A 19,982-nucleotide genomic window follows, 5' to 3' on the forward strand; every position below is an offset into this window, starting at 1 on the left:
TCAAACCACATCACAATCAATGTACCCGTGATTAACGACACATTTCGACTTTGTTGAGATTTGGATTTGGGTCACATAAATGTGCACCCGAGTTTAAGAAAGTAAATTATTAAAAATACAGGCCTAACAGTGACTAACGCGTTATTACTTTTGGGGAAAAGGCCGTGAAATTCGCTAAGCGGCCGATCCCGAGTTCTAAGTCATTAATATATATATAAAATCGTGAGGGCCACGCAATCGGTGAGTTTACTAGGTGAGGCTCATCTCGTTTATTTTTGAAAAGACAATCCTAAAGTGACTACATTTTCTATTAAGTTCGTCTCTAAAATAAAAGAGAAGAGGTCCTAATTAGTTACATGTTTATAAGCTCGTGCCTCTTATTGTTTATTAGATTAAGACAAATGCAAACGGAAAATTGCAACAGAGCTTACTCAAGGGAGATTGTATCGTTCCTTATTCTATTAGTTAATAACACTAAAGTTGAGATTATGAATAGAACACGAGATTGACACCTAGTAATATCAAAACAAACTAACTATTCTTTGATTAATTTAAACTAACATTATTAGATGAATTGAACTATTGGAACTAACTATGTGTGATACAAAGCCATTTTTTTTCTTTTTACAGTTTGTTGAAAAATGCATCAATGCTTAAATCTTACATCAAGCTAACATTAATCACTAACATTCGAGAACTAACATTAGTTACTAACACTATTTACATTGCGGTTTTAAATGATATTATTCACTCAAGTGAACTCGCGATTTCAGAATTAGACCTATTAAACCAACATGTTGATTTCTATAAACTATTTGAACCTGTTTTGTGACATAAACTTTTTGAAACTGTTTCACGACTACTGAACAAAAGAATTAAATACAGTATATTTCATAACTAGTAATCACCAACTAAGATTAATTACAATTGATATTCCATGTTTGTAGAAATCGATTCAATCAGTCCAGTTTATGTATTTCAAAATCATTCCAATACATACTATGAAATGTCAAGTGAACTACTGCTTATACATCAAATTAAACACAAAGAATTAGTTATTTTCAGAAATCCATTCCAACAACTCTTTACTTTCTTTCCTTTAAATTTGAGAGTCGTAGAACATGTACCTGGATAATGGAAATACAAGAAGATGAAGGAGCAGTCAGCAACAGTAGTAACACAGCAAAACAACAGCAACCCAACAGCAGCAGTTCAAACCAAATTCGAGGCTCAGAAAAATTTGAAGAAAACCAAACAAGCTCGATAAAACAGCCCCAAAATTTTGTAAAAGACTAAACAACAACAAACAACATCACCACAAACAGACTCAACCACGCGTGTATTAAACCCAAGAACTCGTAGACCACTGAACCAATTAAGCATTAAAAAAGGAATCAGGTTCACTGTCACGAATTCGAGTTACTCCTACAGATGCAATGAAAAATCTTCTCTTTCTTTTTATTTTCCTCTTTTTAAACTCTCCAGCACTCTTTTAAGATTTTCAGAATCTTTTTTCTCCTCTCAAAAACCAGCCCCCTCTTTTCTGTCTTGAAATGACCCTATTTATAACCCAAAACAGGTATGGGCAACATATTTTAATCAATCTTTTTTAAGCTTTTCATACCATTATGTTTTGTTCCTCACACTTGCATGCCTTATCCCCCACTATATTAAACAAATGTATTAATTCCCACTACCACATGTCTTTTCTTTATTTAATTCCCTTATTCCCCACTACTGCATGTTTTGTCCCCCACTATATTAAACAATGTATTAATTCCCACTACCACATGTCTTGTCCCCCACTATGTATTAAATAATGTATTATTTTAATATTATTAGTACTTAGTGGACAGAGCACTCAAATTAATCATTTTTGAAACTTAAAATCCCGAAAATGCCCCTGAAACTACTGAAATTACCGTTCTACCCCATTAGCTATATCCAATCCTCCTAAGTCAATTAACCAAACTATAGCAGCTATAACCAATCTTAATTGAGAAATCCTAACAATTGACTAATTTAAACACATGAAACTAACTCCCAATCAATGACATTAAGATTCATCAAACTCAAATCACAATTTAAGCTTGAAACTCAATTCGGACCAAATATCATCAAAATAAAGATTCAGTGATTAAACTAACACACTTCTAGATTAAACCTAAACAAGAAACAAATGAACCCTGTCAACATACTGGATGAAAACAAACTGATTTTATATGCAAGAAATGATGAACAACGACAAGAAAAGAAATAGCATAACATAACCAAGAAAAAAACCAGAAACTAGAACGAGGCAAGATAATTAAAACAAGCAAGAAGAACTACAGATTCATGAACTTGTACTGCTGCTCACTACGTTCGATCATGAAAACACGCAACTCGTTACCTTCAACTGCTTCAAAACTTATAGCATCCTCCTGGCATACAGTCGTAGCTCAAACAACACGCCATCCCCATAGTCCTCGTCATCATCGTCGTTGTTAAATTACTTTGCTGCAGCACCTTCATGCCGAACATGCTACTGTCATCGTCAGTCGCTACAGCGTGGTCGACGAACTAATGGAGTCGACGGAGAAGGAGGAGGGGGCAGCTGGAACTAGAGGGGTGAAGCAGCAGCAGCAGCAGCAGAGGGTCGTTCACGGACAGGTGAAGCAGCAGCGTGAGAGAGGCTGTTACAGGACGTCGGGTTATGGTGGTCGTGCGGATTGGCTTAAGTGCATTTTGGGGACGGACTGGGGGAGACGACGAAGTCGTGGTGGATGTGAGGAGGCTGTTAGTAGTCAGCTGGAGGACGATGAGTGAAGCAGCAGCAGCCATGACGAAAGGCTGGTTGTTCTGACAAAGATGAAGGAGAAGGCAACCATGGGAGGGTGGTCGTTTGGAGCTGGACGTGAGGGACAATGGGGACGACGGGGAGGGCAGCCATGGACATGGTCGTTTGGACGACGATGAAGAAGAAGGCAGTCATAGAGAGTGGTGGGTTCAAAGAAGATGAAGGAGGAAGGGGCAACTATGGGGGGGTCATTGGAGCTGGAGGGGTAGGCAGCCATGGGAGGATTTGTTTGGAGAAGGAGAAGAAGGGGGGCGGGTGTTTAGGGTTTTTTTAGGTTAGGGGTTTAGAGAAAATGAAAAATGGAAGAAAGGGGGGGTGGTTGCTGGGGTTATGGGGCGGACCGGTCGGGTCGACCCGGTGGGGGTTTGGTTCTTTGGGCCTGTGGTTTAAAATTGAAGAAAAGGCCCAATCCGATTTTCTTCTTCTTTTATTTCCATTGCTTCTTTTTTTTTCTTAAAATAAAACTAAAATTCTAAATTAACCTATAAAACTAAATTAATTTATAAAAGTACTAATTAACTCTTAACAATTAAGACACAATTACATAGCAATTAACGATAAAATCACACAATTTGTACATTAAATGCTAAAATTACGACGTACATTATTTTTATGATTTTTGTTCTTGTAAAGCAAACTTAATTGCTCCTAATTATAGAATTAAATCCTAAACGCAAATGCGACATATTTTGTATTTTTTATTAATCTAATAAATAAACATGCACAGACAAATACAAATAATTATCCAACAATGCCACGAAAATTCTCAAAATTGCACACAAAGGAAAATTATTTTATTTTGAATTTTTTTTGGGAGTAATTCTCACATAGGTCTTGATTATGGATGTGTAGCGCGCCACATTTATAATCAGGAGGCTACATGACATCTAGGATTGTTACCTTCTTCCTGAATCTAGATCGTGCGTAGAGTTGAGTCGTAAGTGTTCGTCTCTAATATTCACCTTGTTTTCTTTCAGTGATGCCTTCGACTAGGAAGCAAACGATTAGTAGACGACTTGATACAGCAGCGGGAGAGGGTACCAGTCAGGTGCCCAAGCCAGAGCAGGACAAAGTGAGGCTCAGAGTGAGATGCCCTCTTATACCTCATCTACTCCATCTCCTCCAGAGGATATTAGAAGGCACACAACGCCTCCAGTTCCTCCGTCTGGCACTACAGACCAGGATATGCGGAGTGCTTTGCAGTTATTGACTAGCTTGGTAGCTGCTCAGGTTCAAAGGCAGAATACAGGTGCTGCTGATAAACCAGTTAGTACAAGAGTTCGTGATTTTATTAATTTAGACCCTCCAGTGTTTACCGGATCAGACCCCAAGGAGGACCCACAGACTTTTATTGACCAGGTTCATCGTACACTGCGGGTTATGCATTTTAGTGATATAGAGGCAGTAGAGTTGGCTTCTTATCGGCTACGGGATTTAGCGGTTCTCTGGTATGATAGTTGGGAGAGATCCAGGGGTCCGAACGCTCCTCCAGCTGTGTGGAAGGAATTTTTTGAGGCCTTTCTTTGTCACTACTTGCCAGTTGAGATACGACGAGCTAGAGCTGATAAGTTCTTGAACCTTAGACAAAGTAATATGAGTGTGCGAGAGTACAGTATGCAGTTTGATTCTTTGGCAAGGTATGCTCCCCATATGGTGACCGAGATGAGTGATAGGGTGCATATGCTCGTGAATGGGTTGGGACCACATCTGATAAATGAGTGTACGACAGCCTCCTTGGTGGAGGGCATGGATATTTACCGTATTCATGCTTATGCCCAGACCCTAGAGGATCGTAAGCGCCAGCAGAGGGCAGTTAGGGAGCAGGATAGGGGCCAGCATAAAAGGGCGAGATTTGCAGGGTATTCTGATGACTTCAGAGGCAGCATCAGGCCACAGTTTTCGAGGAGTTCGGCGCTACCTGTAGCTAGCGCTCCTCCACAGTTTCAGAGGCCTCGATATGATCGATCATATTCTGGTCCAGGTCAGAGTTCGCGGGCATCTGGCTTGCAACATCACAGGGATACTAGTCATATGAGACCCCCAACACCACATTGTGATCAGTGCGGCAAGGCCCACTTTGGACTGTGCCGTCGAGGTTCTGATGCGTGCTATTCGTGCGGACAGCCTGGCCATATGATGCGGGATTGTCCTAATAGAGGAGGTGATGGTATGGCTCAGCGGACTGGATCTGTGTCTGGTTCTTCCTCATCAGTTCGACCTCCAGCACGGGGTTTTCAGCAGTCGACAGGTCGTAGTAGGGGTAGAGGTGCAATGCCGAGTTTGAGTGGTGCTCAAAATCGAACCTATGCTCTAGTAGGCCGACATGATCTCGAGTCATCTCCAGATGTTGATACAGGTATATTGTATGTGTTTTCTTATGATGTATATGCGTTGATTGATCCGGGATCTACATTATCATATGTTACACCCTTTGTGGCTAATAAGTTTGGCATTGAACCTGAATTGATAAGTAAAACCCTTGCGGTATCTAATCCGATAGGAGATTCTGTGATTGCTAGAAGGGTATATAGAGGTTGCACTGTGATGATTTGTAGTCGTCAAACCTCGACAAATTTATTTGAGTTAGAAATGGTTGATTTTGATGTGATAATGGGAATGGACTAGTTGGCCTCATGCTATGCAAATGTTGATTGTCGTATGAAGATGGTTAGGTTCCAATTTCCAGGTGAACCCGTCATTGAATGGAAAGGGAACATTGCTACACCGAAAGGTAGGTTTATTTCCTATCTTAAGTCAAGGAAAATAATCTCAAAAGGTTATATTTATCATCTCGTTCACATTAGGGATGCGGAGGCGAAGCCGCCTACTCTACAATCAATCCCCGTGGTCAACAAATTTCCAGATGTTTTCCCAGATGAACTCCCAAGCCTTCCTCCTAAAAGGGAGATTGAGTTTAGCATTGATGTGTTGCCTCACACTCAACCGATATCTATCCCTCCATACAGAATGGCCCCGGCAGAGTTGCGAGAGTTGAAGGTGCAGTTGAAGGACTTACTGGATAAGGGCTTCATTAGGCCTAGCACTTCACCTTGGGGTGCGCTAGTCCTATTCGTGCGGAAGAAAGATGGGTCGTTACGGATGTGTATCGACTATCGACAGTTGAATAAGTTTACTATAAAGAACAAGTATCCACTTCCAAGAATTGATGACCTGTTTGACCAACTCCAGGGTGCCAAGTATTTCTCCAAGATTGATTTACGTTCAGGGTATCATCAGGTGAGGGTTAAGGAGAATGATATTCCAAAGACGGCCTTCTGGACAAGATATGTGCACTTTGAGTTCTTGGTGATGTCGTTCGGGATAACAAATGCCCCAGCAGCTTTTATGGATCTCATGAATACTATATTCAGGCCCTATCTTGATGTGTTCGTGATTGTATTCATTGATGACATTCTAGTGTATTCTCGTTTAGAGGCGGAACATGCGGGCCACTTGCGGATAGTATTACAGACGCTTCAGGATCGTAAGTTATATGCTAAGCCCTCCAAATGTGAATTCTGGCTGAACTCAGTAGCATTCCTTGGCCATGTGATATTTGATGAGGGTATTAGTGTCGACACTCAGAAGATCGATGCAGTAAAGAATTGGCCGAGACCTACAACACCATCAGAAGTCCGCAGCTTCCTGGGGCTAGCAGGATATTATAGGCGGTTTGTAGAAGGGTTTTCCTCTTATCATCACCATTGACTAAGTTAACACAGAAAGCTACCAAATTCTAGTGGTCTAACACTTGTGAACGTAATTTTCAGGAGCTGAAAAATCGATTGACATCCGCACCAGTGCTCACTCTTCCTGAAGGAATAGAAGGTTATGTGGTATATTGTGATGCCTCAGGTATAGGTTTGGGGTGCGTATTTATGCAGCATGGGAAGGTGATTGCTTATGCATCAAGACAATTGAAGAAGCATGAAAAGAATTATCCAACCCATGATTTGGAATTGGCTGCAGTAATATATGCTTTGAAGATATGGCGGCACTACTTATACGGCGTCCATGTTGACATATACACAGATCACAAGAGTTTACAATACATCTTCAAGCAGAAAGAGTTGAATTTGAGGCAGCGTAGGTGGCTTGAATTACTGAAAGACTACGACGTCGAGATATTGTATCATCCCGGTAAAGCCAATATTGTGGAAGATGCTCTCAGCCGTAAATCAATGGGAAGCTTAGTACATATTGAGGCAGGTAGATGGGGGTTGACTAAAGAGCTTCATCAGCTAGCCAATATGAGAATCAGATTGTTAGACTCTGATGACGGAGGTGTTACTGTACAGAATACATCAGAATCATCTTTGGTAGCCGAGGTAAAAGCACGGCAATATGAAGATCCTATCTTAGTACGATTAAGAGAAAGCATTCAACAGTGTAAAAGTATGGCTTTTGAGATCGGAAAAGATGGGGCACTGAGATACCAGAGCCGATTGTGTGTGCCTAATATGGCAGGGTTGCTAGAGAAGATTATGAATGAAATTCATCAATCTCGATATTCCATCCATCCCGGCTCGACAAAGATGTATCATGATGTCAAGGAGCAGTATTGGTGGGATAATATGAAGAAGTCTATTGCAGAATTTGTAGCCCAGTGTCCCAATTGTCAACAAGTAAAGATAGAACATCAGAAACCCGGTGGATTGCTTCAGAATATAGATATTTCGACCTGGAAGTGGGAGGTGATTAATATGGACTTCATTATTGGATTACCTCGCTTTTATCATAAGTTTGACTCCATCTGGGTGATAATTGATCGACTTACAAAATGTGCCCATTTTCTGCTAGTGAAGACAACTTACACGGCTGAAGATTATGCGAAGTTGTATATCAAGGAGATTGTTAGGCTTCATGGTATGCCCGTATCTATTATATCAGACCGAGGAGCTCAATTTACGGCTAACTTTTGGAGATCTTTCCAGAAGGGTTTAGGCACACAAGTAAATCTCAGCACTGCATTTCATCCGCAGACTGACGGACAGGCTGAACGTACTATTCAGACACTGGAAGATATGCTATGAGCATGTGTTCTAGATTTTAAGGAGAATTGGGATGACCATCTTCCACTCATAGAATTCGCCTACAATAATAGCTACCATTCCAGTATTAAAATGGCCCCATACGAGGCACTATATGGGAGGAGATGTAGATCACCAGTTGGATGGTTCGAAGTCGGTGAAATAGAATTATGTGTGCCAGATTTGATTCACCAAGCTATTGAGAAGGTGAAAGTGATACAGGAGCGATTGAGGACGGCACAAAGTAGGCAAAAATCTTATTCTGATGTCCGACGTCGTGATCTAGAGTTTGAGGTTGGTGATTGGGTTTTCCTGAGGATCTCACCAATGAAGGGTATTATGCGTTTTGGGAAGAAAGGTAAGCTGAGTCCAAGGTATATCGGGCCGTATAAAATTCTTCAACGAATTGGACAGGTTGCTTATGAGTTAGAATTGCCATCCGAATTGGAATTTGTCCACCCGGTATTCCATGTATCTATGTTGAGGAAATGTATTAGAGACCCTTTTCGAGTCGTCCCTATCAAAGATGTACAAGTTACAGAGGACCTATCATATGGAGAAGTGCCAGTGGCGATATTAGATCGACAAGTCCGTAAGCTGAGAACAAAAGATGTAGATTCCGTCAAAGTATTGTGGAGGAACAAAAATATGGAAGAAATGACATGGGAAGCAGAAGAGGAGATGAAGTCTAAATACCCTTACCTATTCCAGAATGAAGATAACAAGGATGTTGGTGGAAGACAGGATACATTGGAAAGTGAAACGGCTCTATGAGGTAAGCAATAATTTGAGAATACTCCTCCTTAATACAAAATGGTGATATGTAGATAATGTAAATATGCATAATGCTTTGTGTAGCCTTGTGAAGCCATACGTTGGGCTTAATTGCTTGAAAGTTTTGCTAGTGACCATTTTATAGGGGAAAATTGATCGAAAATTTTCATTGGAATCCACGATGATTTAAACTCCCCATGAACCCTTACATTCGAGGACGAATGTTCCTAAGGGGGGGAGGGTGTTACAACCCATATCCACATGTGTTATTTCATGCCATATATTAGTTAACATAAATCCAAGAAGGAATTATCTTTGAGATGAAAATAAGTCAATCCTATTGGTCTTAAGTGATACAAGAGTGTATAAGAGTGATTAAAAAGTATTAGAAGTTAAATGAATCAAGAATGTTGTAACTCGTATTTCAGGTAAATATAGCGATGCTTAATACACTCAAGAGTCATGTATTAAGGTATTTTAGTCATATAATATCCGTATCATAAGTCTTGAAGTCAAACGAGTTATGAAACAAAAGTCGACAAAAGTTGTCGCAACTTAGGTTCATAATTTTACTTAAACATTAGGTCAAATGTTTCTAATCTTTTCTCCTAATTTAAAAGGAATTACGGCGTGATCTACAAACGAAATTAAAGATATATGAGCCTAGTTTCCAACACATTAAACCGTTCATCGATACGATCTTGGAGTAGAGATATATTCGCATTTTCGTGAGACTGCGCCAAGCACCTCTCTATGGGGCCCACTAAGGCAGTTTAAGATATTTGGACCTATATAGGATGCCTCCAACCCATTTTTAATCATTTCGTCTCACTATTTTCAGACCTTAGAACCCTAGGAACATCCTCTCAAGGTTCTCTCAAGATTCAAGACCCAAAAAAAGGGCAAACAACACAAATCAAGTGTCGGGAATTCCGTGGCGCTAGTAAGTCTCTTGTTCTTCTTGTTGTTGCTCATTTTTGTGTCGTTCCAGCTTGTGTGGGAGGTTTTTTTAAAGGGTTTATGTTCTGTAAATACTCCCTCATGTTCTTAATATCAATCCTAGGTGATTTCAAGCCTTCTAAAGTGATTCTAGTGCCGAAAAACACTAATTGATCGCTAGTTTTGCTTTTTTGTTGTTGTGGCAGCATTGGAGGGATATTTCATGGAAATTTAAGGTCAAATTGGAGTTGTTATTTCTGTATAAAGGTAAGTAATCTCTTACTCTATATGTATTTAAGATTATCCAAGTTGCGGCTAAGCCATTGAAGCTAGAACTTGTGAAATATATATCGAAAGGCTTGGTAATGTTGTTGTTTTGTGGACTGTTTTGCGTTGCTATTGAGCTGCATATTTTACTACTGTTTTGTGGAGTTTTGGAGGAGGAAGGGTGTGGAAAAACACCATATATATGTAGGGTTGGGGTATGATAGTTATTCGTAACATATCTGGGTCGTTTGACACGACTACGGTGGTCGTCGTATGTATGGAATGATTAGGCTATGTGTGGACTATTTTGGGAGGCTCAATATGTTTATTATTGATGTTGTTTGGGCTGTTTGGTGATTAGTTTGAATGATGTGAAGTCATATATATAGGGGAGGTGCTGTCCGTTTCATCGTAAAATAGGTTGTGGTCGATACATAATAGTTATGATGCTTAAATGATAACGATAGTATCATTTCTCTTATTGTAGACTAAGGAGTTTTGACAATTGTATAGCTTGAGATTACGGCAGTATATACAAGGTATGTGAGGCTATCCCTTTCCTTCTTTTGCACGACTCTGATTGTACATTATGTAATGAACGAGCTTCCAAGATACTCTACTCTTAGAAGCTAGCAGTACTTACATTGTTTTCCCTCTTATGGAACGATTGATGTTAATGTTGCTTCTCTTATTCTTATGTTATCAATGTTGTTGGTACTTCCTGATTCTTATAAGGTTCATAGTGAAGAGTTAGTCCTAATAACGTGTACAGAGGATACCGACCTTACGTGACTCCGAAAGGTTTAGAATGTGATTCCATGAGTCGAGCATGCATTATATATATGTATCTATTTTACTCTACCGAGCCACGCTATAGTTGGCCGGATACGACACCTATTGTGCAACCACTGATCAGTTGGGTTTTACCGAGCTCCACGTGGCCGGGTACATTTTTACCAAGCCTATTATGGTTGGGTACGATATGATGATAATGATGCCCACAGAGGCGTATGTTTTAAAAGTTTATGTATACATACATATGTATCATGCATTTCATGTCAGTAGCCCTTAGAGGTACTCAGATGTTCCAGGTTGTATATTCTTTATCCCTGCTTACATTACTGTTCATATTTATGGTTCCCTGCCTTACATACTCAGTACTTTATTCGTACTGACGTCCTTTTATTTGTGGACTCTGCATGTCGTGCTACAGGCCCTAATAGACAGGCAGGTGCAGCTCCCCCACCACAGTAGGTTGTCCAGTTCAGCAGTGATTGGCGAGATGCCTTCTCCGGACTTGTCGTGGTCTTGGTATGCATTTTTGTTATAGACATTATGGGTATGTCGGGGCCCTGTTCCGGCTATGTTGTAGTACTTATGTTCCTATAGAGGCTCATAGACAGGTGTTGACTCATGTATAGTTTGGTATGCCTTGTCGGCTAGTTTTTGTTGTATAGTCTTTCATGGTAGCGTGGTAGCTCATACCTTAAATATAGTTTCTTGATTGTCTGGTCATCCCATATTATATATGTTCATGCTATCAGTTTTTATTGTTGGTTGTCCATGATCCATGTCTACCATTTATATTAATCTCGTCAGCTATAAAAGATAATAAAGAAGGTTAGATAAAATGTATGTTGGTGCTCGGCAAGTATGGTCGGGTGCTAGTCATGGCCCTCTAGTTTGGGTCGTGACACTTATGACCTTTGAAGTCGGGCTTGTTTATGCCAATTCTTCGCATCAGCTTCACGACTCACTTTCGACAAGTAGTGTCTGAGGGGTTTTCACCAACAAGTCTCTCTCATTTATTCATCTTTGCTTACCATCGCCTTACAGTGCCCGTGAAGGTTTTCACTAGTAAGACTCTCTCATTTTCCTTATTTTTCTTTTTCTTTTACTTTCTTGTGTGAGCAACTTGACAGTGTTATATATCGTGTGACAATTGTTGCTCATTGCATGCTTCTCTTGGCATTCTTGAAGGCATATTGGAAGGTCTTTATTTGGAAGGTTTCTGGATAGGGTTGGAAAAAAAGCCGACATGAGGCTCAAAATAGACTAAAGATGACGGGGTTGTATACTTACATCTTTTGGAATCGACTCTTTTAAAAATGAAATAAATTTTTTGCCCCGGTTTCAGCAATTGGGGGATTTTTTGAAATTTTTTTCTTTTAAATTCTTATTTCGTTGGACCGAACCGTGAGGCTGCCTACGTATCCTTTTTTAAGGAATCAGGTCGAACGTAGTTCAAACATCTGACCTAACTTTTTTTTTCATCTATCTTTTTGTTTCTTTTCCTTTTTTTCAAAACAAGTTGCCCCAGCTTCTATTTTCTGGGGGCATGGACCTTTGCCAGTTCTTTTCTTCTTCATTTTTTTCACTTGAAAATTGCCCCAGTTTGTACTCTTGGGACATGGACTTTTTTTTTCTTTTTTTTCTTTTTTTTGACTCTTGACTCTAAACTTGATTCCAAAAGAGGTGGTCAAAGAAAACAGCATAGGATCAAAAAGGGTTAGCGAAGGATATAAAGTGTTTGGGTAGCAGAAAAATGGCCTCACGGCCTCGAGAATGCCAAACATAGTATCTTTTCGCGATCACAACATTGATAAACATCACTGTCTTCTTGGTGTGTCGTGGTCACAAGATACTTTCCATCCCTTAATGTCAAACTTTCCAACAAACTTCAATTGATTAAATATCCTCAAGCCCGATCTTCACAATAATTTGAAGGTGAATTTTACTCGACCTTAGTTCCAAAGTATTTCTAACTCTTTATTCATCCTCAAAAATGCCTTTTCCTCAATTGTCCAATTCAAACTTAAATCAATTTTCCTAAGATCTGGCCAAAATTTCCTCGTGCATGTCATGTCATTAAAACTAGCGGGAAAAGAACTAAGCATGGAATGACACAAAAGGACAAACTGTATTTCATTGAGTAAACAACAAGACAAACAACCTAAAATCCGAGTTACAACCCTAAATAACCCAGCTAATGAAAATAGCAACAGAACAGAAAGACAAGACTCACACAAACAGAATGGAGGGATAGAAGGGTTTGACTAAATAAAAAAAAATAAAAACTGGATCACAACCCTAAAATAACCCAGATAATAGAAAAAACATCAAAACAAACTACCAAGATTCCTTCCTAGTGGGGAAGGAATGACTTTTCAATTGCTAAGCTTGGCATTTAGCCACAAATCTGCTCACCAGAATCAGCAAAGCCTTCTCCAATTTCAAAATCATTAACTTCAGTTAGCAAATTCCCGAGAGGATTCTCATACTCCCTATCACCACGCATCATCCCCACAAAGTGTGCATCATGATGTGCAGGTAAAGGATTCTGCGCGATATTCTGGGTGTCACTGTCTTGGATCACAATTAGGTTTTTCTGGATCATCCTTTCTATTTCTCTTTTCAAATCCCGACAACTTTCAATATTGTGCCCCTGGGCATTGGAATAGTATTCACACCTTTTAGAAGGGTCAAAGATCCTCGCACGTGGGTCCACATGATTTGGAGTAATAGGTGCAATCATGTCATAATGCTTTAACTTCTCAAATAAGCTTGCATAGGACTCTCCTATTGGTGTAAAATTATCTTTCAACCTTTGTTCCCCTTTATACCTCTGCCTTGGATGTGGGTTATAGGGCACCTAAATTTTGTAGAGGCTGTTGGAGATTTCGTGATGCTCGTGCTCGCCTTCTGGGGTATTTTGGTAGTTGGACAATATACTGAGGTGGAGCGACAGAGTATTGAGGGTTCTGAGGTGGATAATACTGCTCAGGGGAGTCATGGAAAACATGAGGAGGCTGGTCATACCTTCGAGATGTTCTCCCATGACCTCTTCTCGACCTTGATGTCATCATGATTTCTTCGTGCTTCTTATCCGTGTCACTAAAATTATCGAATTCAATCAGTACAGTCTCAATTGCGACTTTGAGAATTGCTTGACTTATAATTTTGCTTGTCTTAAGACCATTCTCAATCATTTCCCCCATTTTGATTGCTTCCGTGAAGGATTTACCCACTTCGGACATCATGTTTTGAAAATAATCTGGCTCTTGAGCCTGAAGGAAGACAGTGATTAACTCGTGCTCATCCATGGGTGGCTTAACTCTAGCCGCTTGCTCTCTCCATTTAATGGCATATTCCATGAAACATTCAGTTGGTTTCTTCTTCAAGTTTGAAAGGGAATTGCGGTCTGGGGCAATGTCAATGTTGTATTGGAACTGTTTGACAAAAGGCCTGTGCCATGTCATCCCAGACATACCAGCGAGACGTGTCTTGATCCATAAACCATTCGGAGGCTACTCCCATGAGGCTTTCCCCAAAATAAGCCATCAACAATTCTTCATTTCTTCCCGCACCTCTCAGTTGATTGCAATACCTTTTCAGGTGGGCTATGGGATCTCCATGTCCATCATACTTTTCAAATTTGGGAGTCTTGAAACCAGGTGGCAAGTGGACATCGGGGAACATACATAGATCTTTGAAGGCAACACTTTTTTGACTTGCCAACTCTTGCATGTTTTTCAACCGTTGTTCTAAGTTTCTCACTCTTTGGGTCATTTTTTCCTGTACCATCTTTCGGGCAGGCTTCTCAATGTTTGCAGGAAGATCAAACGAGTATGAGTGGTACTCAGGAGAGTGGTATTACTCTTGCTGTGTAGAAAATTGTGACTCATGGCGAGGCTGTCCTTGACCACTGGCCCATGCTTGACACATTTCGATCATTTGCTGTTTCAGTATTCTATTTTTCTCAAACACAGTAGACTCTTGTTGAACCCTCTGACCCTGAGTCTCTTGAGCACTTGTAACAGCTTCGATATGAGTTATCATTTTTCCTTGGATCTTGTGTTTCCAGCTTACCACAAACTGACCACCTCAACTTTCTTCACAATTCAAAACAAAACATGTTAGAATAGACTCAGTCGGTCCTTATTATTATCAGTATTTTTTCATTTCTTCATTTTTTCATTTCTTTTTAATGGTGATCGAACCTGATGTGGGTTGCCTACGTATCATGTGGGAACATGAATCAGATCTTGCGTAGTTCGGGAAGATCATGAATAAAGTAAATAAACAAACTTTTTTTTTGACTTTTTTCTTTTATTTTTTCGAAAGAAAGACTTATAAAAAAGAAAGGGAATATTTTGATTTTGATTTTTCTTCAGCTTTTTTCAAAGAAAGACTTCTAAAGAAGAAAGATTTTTTTTTTGAATTTTTTCTGGAATTTCGAAAGAAAAACTTCTAAAGAAGAAAGAAAATATTTTTGGAATTGTATTTTGAATTTATGAAATAAATGCTTCTAAAAAATATTTTTGAATTTTGAATTTTCTTTTCAATTTTGAAACAAGAATGAAAATATTTTTGGATTTTTGGAAGAAATTAAATGAAAATATTTTTGTATATTTTAAAAAAAACAATTAGGGTCTAAAAGAAAGGCTTTCTAAAGAAGCAAGTAATGGAAAATATTTTTTTGGATTTTTCAAAATTGGGGTCTCAAAAAAAGACTTTTCTAGAGAGGAAGTAAAGGAAAATATTTTTGGATTTTTTGAAAATTATGGGCCGGAACCGATGAGGTTTGCCTACGTATCTCACATCCGGTGAGAATCAGACCCGCCTAGTTCGCCCAATTTTGACGGAACAGGAAAAACATGACTTATTTTGAAATGATTTTTTTTTTCTTCAAAAATTCGGCAGAGTTTCAGGATATTGCAAATACCTACCTCTCACTCTTGATTTTTTTCTTTTTTTCGATTTTGATTTTTCTCTTTTTTTTCATTTTCTTTCCCTATCCTAAAAGCCATTCAACATGCAAGCCGAAACAGACAGATACACAAGTAGCACGTAAGATGCATCAGGATGGTCTTTTAATTCGGGTACACTTGTTGTAGACGGACCCAACCCCTGTGTTGAGTCCCCAAAGTCAAATGCACGTGATGCAAACGAGCGTTCCTACTAGGGATCCAGCATGAGGCTATGTTATTCTAGGTTTAAAACTTGGGTGTATTGTTCTAGACCTGGCTTACCCGAGTGGACAGCTTGAGCCGAGGGGGGGCAGCATACCGGTAATACAGAAGCTTCACCGGTTTTGCAACTTGTCAGAACTTCGTTCTAAAATTGGGATATGACTCTAACGGAAAAGAAGTCACAAGAAGTGCACACATCCCAGATGATTTAGAAGACTCAGAGAGAAGAAGGGTTTCGTAACAATTTATATACATTTCAAGCAAAATCAAAGCGATAAAAAGCGGCATTTAACACATTAGGCTCAAACATGAAAAAATTAAATAAAAATAAAATCCAATCATAACATCTATTCTAAGCTCGAATTTTGAACACTGAACCAGAGATTCTGGGTTCTATTCCCCAGCAGAGCCGCCAGAGCTGTTACACCTCCTTTTTACATACCCGAAGGTAGTATAAAGGAGTTTTTTCAATTTAAGTGACATTATTCGAAATGAGATTAATTATTTAAATCAGAGTCGCCACTTGGGATAGTTTATTTGGTGTCCCAAGTCACCGGTTTATTCTAAAACCCAAATCGAGGAAAATTCGACTTTCCTTTTGAAGTTTGCGAACCAGAAATTCTAAGTAAGGAATTCTGTTAACCCAAGGGAAGGTATTAGGCACCCTCGGATTCCGTGGTTCTAGCACGATCACTTAAACTATTATAATCGGCCTATTATATGATTTTAACACATGTTTTAGCCTATAGTACATTTTAACTTTATTAAACCACTTTTAATTATTTTTAAGGAAGATTCAATGTTATTTAAAACATGCCTTGAACCACACCACATGAAATGCACACGTGATCCACAACACATTTTATTTAATGTTGTTGAGAATTGGAGTTGGGTCATATGAAATGCACACCCGAGTTTAAGAAAATTAATTTAATAGCGCGCCTAAAGCAACTACACACTTTCAAGTTTGCGAGGGCCATGAAAAATTCAACTAATGGCACACCTCGATTTCTAAAGGGTTAAAATTAATTAAGTGAGAGCCATGGGTTTTGGGATTTTATTTGGCATGGCACGCCCCAAGTTATTTCAAAGGATTTTATTATTTAAGGTTGTTAAAAGGGAAGCACGCACTACGGACACTAACCAAATAGCCATAATATGGCAGATAAAGAAAGTAGAAATGGTTTAAGAGCTCATTTCTTGGGAACACATTCATTTGATTTGATTAAATTCTGACAAGCAATTGATACCAATCATGTTTACAAGGTTCTAGTGATAGAAAAGAAGAGAAATGTCAGCATGGTTAATTCCAATCAATGATGCAGGCTGACATACTGAAATTTACGAATATATGTTGTGCAATAATTGATTTATAGTGTAATAAAGAAATTGGGGGCTTAAACAGAACAAGAAGAGGGATGTACCTAAGCCTCGAGCTGCTTTCTTTTCCTTCGAAGGTTCTTTTAAATTCTGTGCAAGGTCAAGAATAGTTTTAAACTTTTCAACCGCTGCAATTCCCTTTTTCGCTGACGTGCAAGTAGTCTTCCAACAGTGGCACCAGTAAGCGCAACAAGCAACAGTAGTGGCATATTCATACCAGAGAGAAAATTTTCAGCTTCACATGTTTCAACCAATGCTTCTAAGGGTGAAGTCAGCATCAATGCATTAGCCACAATTACTGTTACTGTTGGCTGTTTAAACTGCAAGATTTCCTTAAAATCAATGCAGATGCATTATGTATTTTTCTGGATAAGCTTCTTTAACAAAGCTTCTTCCCTCCATTTGTTAATGAGTAGGTGTAGCTCTAGAACCAATGCTCAATAAATGCCAGAACAATACTAAAACTCAGCAACTTTTATATATGAAATTTTTTGGATTACAAAGATGGAACTTCGACGAGAAAAACTCAAACAAAGCTCAAAACAGTAACGAGGATCTCGACGGAAACAGAAATCAGCAGATACAGTATCATTTTCACGACAATTTCATCACCAGTGCTCAACAGGCCCAGAATGCTCTTGACCGAAAAAATTCGAAACGGCGATAGAAATTCCCGGTCTATAATGAATTCACAATCAGATTTCGATTTCAACTGAAAATTCCATCTTTTTTAAAACCCAAATAGAACAAAATATGAAGAAACAAAATGTGTTTTGCATTAAATACTTCAGAAGATCTCTTCAAAGCTTTTATAAGAGGAAAATGAAGAGAGAAAGTAGAGCGCAGGCAAAAGGAATGGCTGATTTTGATGCTTTTCTGATGTCCTCTTTGCTGAAGGGAAAAGGGGTTCTTCTCTGTGTTTTTTTTTTCGAAAAAGAAGGAATCGAAGAGCAGGTCCCCAGATATGCGCCGTTTTTTTCGCTTTCCTCAAGGGGAGTTCCCCCTTTAGGTCTAGCTAGGTTTTTAATTAAAATGGGGAGGTTGGGTCACAAGGGTCGGGTCGGTTTTTGGGCCTGGGTGGTTCGGACGGGTTTGAATAATTTTTTGGCTGGGATTTGGGCCTGATTTGGGTATAACAACAGCCCAAATTTGAATTAAAACCCCATCCTTCAAATTCTCTTCTTATCTTCCTATTTTCTTTGTTTTTTTTTCTTTTCTTTAATTGAAAATCCTAATTAAAACCCTAGATTATCTAAAAATGTAAAATTAAACTAATTAACTAATTATAAAAATTATAAAAGCTACTTAATCCTAAATTAAAAGATAAAACATCAATAAAAGGAAAAAGTGTAAAAATGAAGCAATTTTTGTGTTTTTTAATTTTTATAAAACAAGTAACTACCAATTAATCCTAAAAATGTAAAAATAAGGTCTAAATGCTATACGTGATATTTTGGTATTTTTTCATGATTAAAAATGATTACAAAACATTAATGAAACTATTTTTTTTTTGTAATTTTCGTTTTCTTGTAATAAAATAAAGTAAAAGAGTAAAACTTAGTTGAAATAGCTATATTAGGCCTAAATTAAATATTTACGTGCTAAAATATGAAAACCTTGGGGAGAAAGCTAATGTGTAATCCCCCTCTAAAGGAAAATGTCAGAAAAATGATAAAGGGAATCCAATTCTGTTAGGTGGGCACGTGATTTTGGAGGAAAGATGACAAATGGGTACCACTAAAATATTCCTTTGATTTCTTTCGTTCCTTTTCTTTCTTCAGTTTCCTCCTTCCGTTTTTTCCAAATTTGTTACTCTTTTTCATTTCTTTGCTTTTCTTGTTTTTTTTTGTTTCAATCCCTTTGTTTGTTTTGTGTTTTTTTTTTCATTTTTCATTCTTTTTAAGATTAACTAAAAATACTATTTATCTAAATAACATGAAATATTAAAAAGAAATTAAGATAGCTATGTTAAAGTAATTTAAATACTATTTGATATATATAAGTAAATATATTATTATTATTTTTTTGAAATTTCTTCGTATCTTTTTTGGAAAATAAAATGTCAAGGCTATTTTGTATTTTTCAGGAGTATAACTAACTATATCTTTTTTGGAAAATAAAATGTCAAGGCTATTTTGTATTTTTCAAGAGTAAAACTAACTATACAAAATATCAACTAGCTAAAATAAGGGAAAATATTTTTTTGTAGTTTTTTTTAAAGATAAGATAGAGTAAAAGAGTTCAAACTAGTAAAAATAGCAAATTAGACCAAAAAGAAATATATAAACCCTAAGATGTGTAAGATTTCGGGGAGGGTCAAAATTTACATGTCTACACCCCCTATATTAAAAAGACCGGATTCCAAAAAGTTTATCCAAAAGTCTTTCCTCCAAGCACTGCACCGAAGTCGATCCCAAAGAGGTTCTTATTGCCTGATATTCCAAAGTACAATGGAAGCACAGATTCAAACGAGCATGTGACCTCCTATACATGTGCCATCAAGGGGAACGACTTGGAAAATGACGAAATCGAGTCGATTTTGCTAAAAAGGTTCGGGGAATGTCAAAATGAGCAATGATATGGTATCACAACTTGCCCCCAAATTCTATTAATTCATTTTACATGCATGTGGATGCTTTTGTAAAGGCACATGTTGGGGCCATCAAGGTTGAAACCAGAAAATTGGACCTTTTCAAAATTAAATAAAGAGATAACGAGATGCTGAGGGAGTTCGTGTCGAGGTTCCAGATGGAACGAATGGACCTGCCTTTGGTCGTTGAT

The 19,982-nt window shown here is 38.3% G+C and overlaps 1 long non-coding RNA gene across 1 annotated transcript; it reads right to left on the bottom strand.

The window, feature by feature from the left end:
- Nucleotides 1–872: 872 nt before the first annotated feature.
- LOC142174742 (uncharacterized) lies at nucleotides 873–18,182 on the bottom strand. The gene is made up of 2 exons (XR_012703789.1): nucleotides 17,246–18,182; nucleotides 873–1,127 (listed from the first exon to the last, which is right to left on the bottom strand). It is a non-coding gene; the product is annotated as an uncharacterized LOC142174742 (long non-coding RNA).
- Between the last annotated feature and the right edge of the window lie 1,800 nt (nucleotides 18,183–19,982).

This window comes from Nicotiana tabacum, chromosome 20 (genome assembly GCF_000715075.1).
Source record: "Nicotiana tabacum cultivar K326 chromosome 20, ASM71507v2, whole genome shotgun sequence".
In the NCBI taxonomy this organism is placed as follows: Eukaryota; Viridiplantae; Streptophyta; class Magnoliopsida; order Solanales; family Solanaceae; genus Nicotiana; species Nicotiana tabacum.